At 41.7% G+C, this 8954-nt stretch overlaps 1 protein-coding gene across 1 annotated transcript in view; it reads right to left on the bottom strand.

The window, feature by feature from the left end:
- LOC139409469 (SH3-containing GRB2-like protein 3-interacting protein 1) overlaps positions 1-6318 on the bottom strand; it is a 136396-nt gene extending 130078 nt beyond the window's left edge. Inside the window, exon 1 of the mRNA XM_071154646.1 lies at positions 6221-6318. The gene's annotated coding sequence lies outside the window, so the exon portion shown is untranslated. The remainder of the gene's footprint in view (positions 1-6220) is intronic.
- Positions 6319-8954: the final 2636 nt, after the last annotated feature.

Raw genomic sequence — 8954 nt, forward strand, 5'->3', positions numbered from 1 at the left:
AGTCTTCCCGCTCTTTCACTCAAACCCAGCCCCTTTTCTTTTGTGTAACAAGCTGTCATTTCTGTTCTGCCCGCTCGGGATGTTTTCCTTTATGACGTAATTTGTAATCAAGTTATGATTTAATTATGTATATGTGTAATTCTGTGTGATTAGTAAGGTATTTCGTAAATAAATAATTAAACCCAATTTTGTATTACTGATTCAAATTGTTAGCCAGGGTTCGTGCAGATAACCCAGAATTTACAACTTTCAGATGAGACTGAATTAAGATGACGATTGATATTGACTGCTATTGATGTAAAATATTACTAGGTCTTTAAGTGTTTATTCAGAAGATAACAGCTCTATAAATATTATTTTGTGGTGCCCGACTCTCTAGTTAATTACATTTACATGATTAGCTCAATCAGGTAATATTAATTACGGATAAATTATTTTATAGAATAGCATGTCATATCACTTAATCCGGCATAGCCAAAGACACAACAATTGTGTACATATTACCTCAAATAGCCTGACTAACCGGTGACTCTGTACCGATACCACCTGTATATAGCCACGCTACTGTTATTTTTGACAGTTTATTTTTTTATTTCTTTACTTATCTATTGTTTACCTAATACCTATTTTTTACTTAAAAACTGCACTGTTGGTTAAGGGCTTGTGACCCACAGTTTAACACACACACACAAACACACAGACACACAGAAACACAGAAACAGACACACACCGAGTGGAAAAGATGAGTTCATCACCAGTGTGTGTGATGCCCCGCTGGTCTGGTCTGGACTAAAGCCTGAACTAACGAGGTGGTCAACACCAACCCAATGTGTTCCTCTTACTCAGAAGCAATTAGCATGTCCACAGGAGCTAGGGCTGTATAAACACACAGCAATACTCAGTCCACTATCACACCCCATCTATAAACATGATTATACAACACACTAACTGCTCTGATGTGCCAGTTCCCACAATCCCCTAGGACTAGGCTGACTGGGATTTAAAAATGGAGTCAGATTGTAGACCATCTCTTAGAGACTTTCAAAGGAGTTTAGAAAGTTCCAAAAATATGGATGTAATGTCTCTTTGTGGTGCTAGAGAGAGTGTGATGTTTTTCAACCTTAGCAGGCCTTCACCACAAGGCTAAAAGTAGAAAGCTACAACAGCTCTAAGCATAATGAAATCATAAAGGACATGGTGTTCCAGGAAAGATCCATCAACGATCCTTACTTTCATACCCATATTAATCTCTTCCTCTCCTCTATCAGTCTCTCGTTCTGACTGGCCACCCACAAGGATGCTAATATGGGTTATGCGTATGCAGTGACGTATTCAGCAGCCTAGAAACCTAATGTAGGCCGTGGGCTCTTCCTCCTCCCAACCCGGGACTAATTTGTCCTGGTTCCCTTCTAGGCTCTGTTGTCTGGTCTCCATGGGGATACGGAGTCCTAGAATGCCTAGGTTAACTGGTGCTATACTGGTTCTATAATAGCTGAGTACAATGTTGTGGGATTTGGTGTACGGTACTCTGCAACATTGTTTTCTGCTGTGTTGCAAGGTGCAGTTGTGCTTATGTTGTTCTCTGATGTTGTTATGTGGTTCTATGCTATGCTGCTGTTATGTTGTTATGTGCTGTTTTGTTGTTATGTGGTTCTATGTTGTTGTTATGTGGTTCTATGTTGTTGCTATGTGGTTATATGTTGTTGTTATGTGGTTCTATGTTGTTGTTATGTTGTTCTGTGCTGTTTTGTTGTTATGTTGTTCTGTGCTGTTTTGTTGTTATGTGGTTCTATGTTGTTGTATGCTGTTGTTATATGGTTCTGTTGTTTTTGTTATGTGGTTCTATGTTGTTTTTGTTATTTGGTTCTATGTTGTTGTTGTTATGTGGTTCTATGTTGTTGTTATGTTGTTCTGTGTTGTTGTTATGTGGTTCTGTTGTTGTTGTTATGTGGTTCCATGTTTTATGTGGTTCCATGTTGTTGTTTTGTTGTTCTGTTTTATGTTGTTATGTTTTATGTTGTTATGTTTTATGTTGTTATGTTTTATGTTGGCCAATGTTGTTGTTATGTGGTACTATGCTGTGCTGTTGTTATGTTGATCTGTGCTATGCTGTACCGTGCACAGTTGTGTGGTGAGGTTCCTTGTGGAGCCACTGGGGAGAGTGAATATGGGGCACTCCTACACATAGTGCACAGCACACATCAAAGGCCAGAACATTGTGTCGGAGCTCCCCTCTGGCGAAGAACAGCAGAAGATAACAGAGGGATACATACACCCCCTCCCCGACAGCCCCTGCTCCTTCCCGACAGCCCCTGCTCCTCTCTGACAGCCCCTGCTCCTTCCCGACAGCCCCTGCTCCTTCCCGACAGCCCCTGCTCCTCTCTGACAGCCCCTGCTCCTTCCCGACAGCCCCTGCTCCTTCCCGACAGCCCCTGCTCCTTTCCGACAGCCCCTGCTCCTTCCCGACAGCCCCTGCTCCTTCCCGACAGCCCCTGCTCCTTCCCGATAGCCCCTGCTCCTCCCTGACAGCCCCTGCGCTGCCTAGTCTTACTCATCAGTGAGTTATTTCACACCAGCTGAGATGTGTCATGTAATAAAGCATATGTTCTCCCTCCCTGACTCAGCTCCCCTACGCACTGCTACAACAGCTCAGCGCCATCCTTTAAACCGTTCTACATGCCCGGGGAAAGCACTCAGCTATGACATTTACAGACTCACACCATGAGTCTGAAGCTAACTTTAAATGTTAGGGTTAGGGGTTAGAAGAGGGAGACTGACAGCCTTTGTACAGGAAAGCCTATAGAATAAAGACATGACCTACGCAGTGCGCACACACCAGCCTGAGTGCTGCTTGGCACTCCGTTCCTCTTCCAGAATCTACTGTCTCTTCCTGCTACCAACCATAGATTGATTATTCATAGGTATGACTCCCTTCCCCTTGCGGAGGAGCCAGTGTGTGTGTGTGTGTGTGTGTGTGTGTGTGTGTGTGTGCGTGCGTGTGTATGTGTGAGCGTACTGAACATTAGTTGGGAGGATCAACAGCTTCCTGACCTAGGCCAACATCCCCAACGTAGAATCCCACATCATCCGACACCAACTCTGGCAGACAGGACACTGTGTCCGCATGCCTGACTCAAGGCTGCTCTAACTGGAAGTAGGGAACAGAATGCAAGGGGGGCAAAAGAAAAGGTACAAAGACGCCCTTAAAATCAACCTCAGAAAATGCAACATACACACAACTGGGAACTCCTTGCCACACAGCATGCACACTAACTACATCAGACTAAGAGGACATCTGCACCACTCTGGCCAATTCAAAACAACAGAAGTGCAAAGATCAACCCACCAAGAAATTCACTGCCCTCCAACCTCGCTGTGTTTGTAGCTCCAGGATCAGCCTTCTCAGATAACAAGCAATTCTGCATGCAGAGACTCACACTCTCTCTCTCCCTCCAGCTAAACATTAGGACCTGCACAACCCCTGTGACCGATCACCATGCATATTCAAGTGGGCCAGTGTGTTACAGAGAGGAATGAGAAGTATGGAGCGACACACACACACACACACACACACACACACACACACACCTCAGAGTTAGGAAAGATATAAACGAACCTGCTATGACATTTCAATCCGACACTGTGAAGCAAGCCCTGACTCAACAGATATTATGTAATCCACTCAGCCTAATCAATCAGGCTGTCTGTAGCTTAGCTAACTATAGCTCATTTCAAAATGGAAATTATTATTTCTCAATTGTATCAGACAGACGTCTCAAATTGACCACCTCAGCCTCAATCAGCCTCAGTAAACGACCACTTTGCCCTTTCATAAAAACTGGTCTCTCCTTTCTCTCTATTTCCCTCCCAGTTCTCTCCCTCCGTCTCTGTTCTAACGGAGGTGTGCGATTCCAGAAGGCTCTTTCATGTGGTCGATATCAGTTGCGTAATAAACTTTGACCAGCTGCTAGATTTTCTCAAGTGTGTGTGTGTGTAGTGGGTGTGTACTGTGTGTATGTAGTGAGCCTGGCCAGTGGAGGGTTGTGATGCCTGCCAGGGGGCCAGAGCGGAGCCAGGCCTTGCTAAGTCAGGGGCCTCAGCTCTGGCCCACCACACAACCCATAGTAGACGCGTCAGAAACTACTTCTGAAACATGTTCCACTACGGAGCATCAGGGTCTACTTCATTTCTGGGTGGAAACTTCATGAAAAGTAATGTAGGAAGTTCCTCTATATGTCATACAACAGCTGATAACTGTACTCTAGATCACATCAAAACTAGTTAGGCTTCCATGACGACCAAGGAGGAGTTGCGTCATTTCAGAAAATAGAAAATTATCCCTGGAAAGCATATGATTGAAATGTGACCAACAAGCTAACTCCTTCAAATAAAATGACCCGTGTGCTGCCTATTGAGGAACCCTGCCCTAGACTTCATTATTACCATTATGGAAATCATATGTTGTACTCCATTCCACTGAAACTACTGACAAATCACCTGGACAGCCAGAGAGTATCTATAGCTTTATGTATTTTTACTTAGTTGACAATGGAAGTTATATGTCTACTTCTACCTTGGCCTAGGCTCTCTCTTTTATTGGGTCGGGCCCTAAACTGCCAGCTTGGGAACTTGCAACATTTTAGCAACTAAGCTATTCCAGCCCTCACATCAGTGAGCTCTGGACAAATACAACTGTTTTTACACAAAGGGAAATGTATTCAGGTAAACTATTTTATGACGTTTCCCCTGGATATATGGGATCCTCAAAGCATGATATTTTGCTCTTTCACACCGAGGCCTGGTCTTGTAGGATATTATGGGAAAGATTTGTCAAATACTGTTAGGAAATATTACCATTCAAATTTGGATTAAAAAAAAAATAGAAAATGACTGAGAAGCCCAGTTTATTAGTGGCCAGTTAAGACAATCAGAAATCCGACATCCAGACATGCGTGCTCAGGCGCGCGCACTCAGTCAACATTAAGACCACAGAGAAACCAGACACATGCTCATTGCTCACATGGAGCGCGCCAAACTAAATAGAATTAAAAAATTAACAAAACTCAGAAATTATGGAATGAAATATTAGGTTGTGAACTCTGCAAACAACGTTTCCACTCCGACTTTACAGTAAACTTCACAGTAAATGACTGTGGGCCTAATCCGTCCAATCATGAACAGAGTGCAATGTAAACAAATGACAATGAACGCGCAAGAATTGGCGAGAAACAGCTCAGCGCATTCGAAAGAGAGACAAGCCAATTTCTTCACCACAGCCCCCTCCCCTTATTCTTGTCTCAACATTTCAAACGATACTCAAGACACATAATCTTAACATGTTTTAGATGATTTTCACTGACAGCCTCATCTCAATAATCAGCTAGGCTGAAACAATCGACAGCTTTAAAAGTAGCTAATGATCCTGTGGTTGTCACGCTCTCTGTTGAAGTATTCTGAATTATGTTATTTATTCTGTGTAGACAGGAGTAGTTATATCATTTTGGCAAATGGATTGAAATGTACTTTAGGTTACAGTGACTACTGTTACCAAATCTACTACTATTATACCCCCCTCAGCACCCCCTACTCAAAACATCTTCCTGCAGCTATGCCTGGATGTTATGTCTCCTAAATGCCAGTTACCCACTTTTCAAGAACGCCATACTATACACAAAATATTATAGCCCTACTAATAATAGATTACAAAAGATACAGCGAGTTTTTCTTCCATTTAAATGGATGGGGATATGCGAAATAAATATATATATATTCATATTGAAAATTGCACTGTAGTATCAGTCAGTTAAAATATAAATTCATCTAATCTGGTGTAGTTACATCTGCATCGTGTCCAAAAACGACGTTTATAAATCGAAGATCATGTTCATGAATAATATTCTCTAGCAGAAGTAGCCTATAGGGGAAAGTGTGTCACTGTTTTTCTGGAGGTTCAGGTTGCAATGTGATGAAGTTATCTGTTGACTTTATAACGTGAGGTCATGCTGCTCCCAAAAGCTCCCTCCCTCCATCTCCTCTCGAGAAATTCAAAGTCATGATGGCTCTGCCATAAAATGTTCCTCGACCGTGGAGAAGAAACACAAACATTTTCACACCCAATCGTACCCCGATGATGCAATAGTTTATAAACAAGGAAGCGCGTTCAAAATCACTCTTACTCGACCTCCTTAAACTAGTTTAAACTGTAAAATATCATATTCACCTGTACGTGCGCCAGTCTTCTCTTTGCAGTAAATACGTGTGTATTCGACAGAATTAGCATCTAGTCATGTTCAGGGACGCTGACTCTGCCTCATTTAGGCATGTCGCAGTGCTTGTCACAAGTGGAGCAGCGCATGGGCCATGTGTTGTGTCCAGCAGAACTACAGTCATTGAATTCTCTGGGCTTTAAAAGCAACGTTTCTGTAACGACGTAAGGATGGCAAAAATGAATTATGCATTTCATTATGATACAAACAAACAGATTAATGAGATCAGATTAATGTGTATATATTTTTTGCATTAGAACAAGTTACTAAATGTGTATAAAATAATCTATTACAATGCCCTATGTGACACCACCTGATAGTGCAGAAAGTCTGTAAGATTAGTTAGCAATAAGATGACTTCAATTGGTAGTTTGCTAATCATCCCTTTTGCTTTTGAAACATCTTGGCACTCAGGTGATGTGAATCTGCATTGAATCTGACTGTAACACACACCACATCTTAGCCACTAATATCTTCTGTAACCATTGACCTGAAGTCTAACCGGGAAGAAACTGTATAGGTATCATGCTGTTGTGCCTTATAATGGTTAATTTCGAACGAGGGGAAATCTATTCCATCTTTCAATTATTGTTATGTCTGATTCAATCGTCACACACAGCATACACTGTTCAATAATATACATACTTGCATAACTCAACATCTACTAATGCTATTTATAAAACATAACTGTATGATACAGTGATACAGACAGAGAGGGAGTGAGAGAGGGAGAGACAGAGAGGGTGAGACAGAGAGTGAGACAGACAGAGTGAGACAGACAGAGAGGGAGAGGGCGAGACAGAGAGTGAGACAGACAGAGTGAGACAGACAGAGAGGGAGAGGGCGAGACAGAGAGGGAAAGACAGAGAGGAGAGATAGACAGAGAGGGAGAGAAGAGAGGGAGAGAGCGTGAGGGAGAGGGAGAGACAGAGAGAGAGAGAGAGAGACAGAGAGGGAGAGAGTGTGAGGCAGTGAGTTTTGAGAATGAAAAAAGTTTTGAGAATGACACAAATATTAATTTTCACAAACTCTGCTGCCTCAGTTTGCATGATGGCAATTTGCATATACTCCAGAATGTTATGAAGAGTGATCAGATGAATTGCAATTAGTTTCAAAGTCCCTCTTTGCCATGCAAATGAACTGAATCCCCCAAAAAACATTTCCACTGCATTTCAGCCCTGCCACAAAAGGACCAGCTGACATCATGTCAGTGAGTCTCTCGTTAACACAGGTGTGAGTGTTGACGAGGACAATGCTGGAGATAACTCTGTCATGCTGATTGAGTTCGAATAACAGACTGGAAGCTTCAAAAGGAGGGTGGTGCTTGGAATCATTGTTCTTCCTCTGTCAAACATGGTTACCTGCAAGGAAACATGTGCCGTCGTCATTGCTTTGCACAAAAAGGGCTTCACAGGCAAGGATATTGCTGCCAGTAACATTGCACCTAAATCAACCATTTATCAGATCATCAAGAACTTCAAGGTGAGCGGTTCAATTGTTGTGAAGAAGGCTTCAGGGCGCCCAAGAAAGTCCAGCAAGCGCCAGGACCGTATCCTAAAGTTGATTCAGCTGCGGGATCGGGGAACCACCAGTACAGAGCTTGCTCGGGAATGGCAGCAGGCAGGTGTGAGTACATCTGAATGCACAGTGAGGCGAAGACTTTTGGAGGATGGCCTGGTGTCAAGAAGGGCAGCAAAGAAGCCACTTCTCTCCAGGAAAAACATAAGGGACAGACTGACATTCTGGAAAAGGTACAGGGATTGGACTGCTGATTCATTTTCTCTGATGAATCCCCTGTCGTGCCTTTACTATCATTAAATTGAAGACTTCGTTTTTATCAAAGATTCTCTGTAATTAGTATTACGCGATCAAACTGATTAATCACGTAACCGTAATTAACTAGGAAGTCGAGGCACCAAGGAAAATATTCAGATTACGAAGTTATAATTTCCCAATATAACCTTTCAGATATTTTCATATCTGATCAATAGTCTTCTGATTAATTAATTATTTATTTTACCTCACGTTAGTCTCATTCCAAACGTCGTAAATTGTTGGTTATCTGCATGAACCCAGTCTTCACTATGAGTCATCCATACATCAATTGTCTTAAATAATTTATTTATTACTAACTAAGTAATTCACAGATATGCATAAACAAAACAACAAAGTAAATATGGTTTCAAGAAATGATAGGAGAATGTGCCCTGGTGGGCTAAACCGGCATGGCGGCTTGGTGGACAAAAGGGGAAGTCAGCTGAGAAGTCACTACAGAGTTGATAATTATAACAATTTAAATACTAATCCTTTGCACATGAATGCTCACTAATTCGGGAACAATTGCAATCAATATATATATATTTACGCTCAGTGTGTCGTCTTGATTGCTTGATTGCTTGAGTTTCCGTCCTCTCTCTCTCTCTCTCAATTCAAGGGCTTTATTGGCATGGGAAACGTGTTAACATTGCCAAAGCAAGTGAGGTAGATAATATATAAAGTGAATATATAAAGTGAAAAACAATAAAAATGAACAGTAAACATTACACATACAAAACAATAAAGACATTACAAATGTCATATTATATATATATATACAGTGTTTTAACAATGTACAAATGGTTAAAGGACACAAGATAAAATAAATAAGCATAAATATGGGTTGTATTTACAATGGTGTTTGTTCTTCAC

This window comes from Oncorhynchus clarkii, chromosome 5, assembly GCF_045791955.1.
Source record: "Oncorhynchus clarkii lewisi isolate Uvic-CL-2024 chromosome 5, UVic_Ocla_1.0, whole genome shotgun sequence".
NCBI classification, from domain to species: domain Eukaryota; kingdom Metazoa; phylum Chordata; class Actinopteri; order Salmoniformes; family Salmonidae; genus Oncorhynchus; species Oncorhynchus clarkii.